The sequence below is a fragment of the Notolepis coatsorum genome (genome assembly GCF_963971535.1).
Source record: "Notolepis coatsorum genome assembly, chromosome: 2".
Taxonomy (NCBI): Eukaryota; Metazoa; Chordata; class Actinopteri; order Aulopiformes; family Paralepididae; genus Notolepis; species Notolepis coatsorum.
The window spans coordinates 47,743,577-47,744,867 of NC_140166.1; positions in this window are offsets into that span (position 1 = coordinate 47,743,577).

The following is a 1,291-nucleotide window of genomic DNA, read 5'->3' on the forward strand; positions in this document are numbered from 1 at the left end:
ACATTGTTATACATAATAGGGACTTTTAAGTATTTATCTTTATGTCTATGGTCCAATGCTTCTTTTCGGAGAAGCTCTACAAATAAGGGCATTGGCATGTTCAATTGAACATAAACATTGAGTATGTGTTTGGAAGGAGACGTTTATCGCTTGTATATGATATTGTCCTTGCATCAGGGTCAGAGTAGATGTGTTGTTGGAAAGGGAAAATATATCAAAATGCAATATATCGCGATACAAAAACGTGACAATATGTATTGTGGGACAGAAGAACATATCGCAATATCAGCTACAATCTATTCTGCCGTTGTAGTAATTACACATTAGATGAGTCAATGTGCACTTTACAAGCAATCTTTCACCCATTACACAGTTTGTACAGCAGAGGGTGCAATCACCATTTTGCAGTAAATTTGCTTGATGTAACGGCACGATTTCAACGTCTCTCGAAAACGTGTGAACCCCATATCGTGTAGCATATTGTCCCGCCACCCCTGTCTTGATGTGTAACGTTAATTCATCAGGGAAGAGGAATTAACCCATTCACTGCCACACTACCAAAGGGTTAACCCTTTCACTGCGACAATACAGAAGGTTAACCCTTTTCACACGACAAATGGTTAACCCTTTCACAACCACACTACAGAAGGTTAACCCTGTCACTACCACCACACTACAGACGGTTAACCATTCACACCATTCATCGTCGATAGATAGGATGGTTTGAGATGATGTTTCTGAAGCATTGTGAGCATAGCGGGCCTGACATTAGGAAGTCAAAGTGTACAGTAAATCTCCATTAAAGGCCCAGGTTTTCAACATCATTCGTGCCGTGGTGGTTGGGGCTGAGTCAGCTGATTTTCAGATGCATGCAATTCTGTAGTACACGACATGTGTGAGTGTCATGTAGCTAATAACCAAACAAGCTAGTAGACACAATGGCCGTTGGTGAGCGGGTGCACGTGAAAGAGGGTGGGGTGTGGTTGGAGGCCTTATCTGTTCAGCGCAGATCTGACTGAGTGTGCATGTTTATGTGTAGCAGCGAGCATGTGTTAACAAGGGGGGGGGGGGGGGGGGGGGGGCAGGTATTTTCTGAAGATCTTTACGGTAACTCTTTACTGGTTGTTCTCCAGTTACCGTCTCGTATCTCACCGGATAACTTCCTGTCCGAATTTGTTATGCTGCCGCCAGCGTCTGCGCTCTTATTGCTAATGCTGCATTTGTCCACTCTTCTCTTTCTCTGCTTTCTCTGGCTCACACACACACACACACACACACACACACACACACA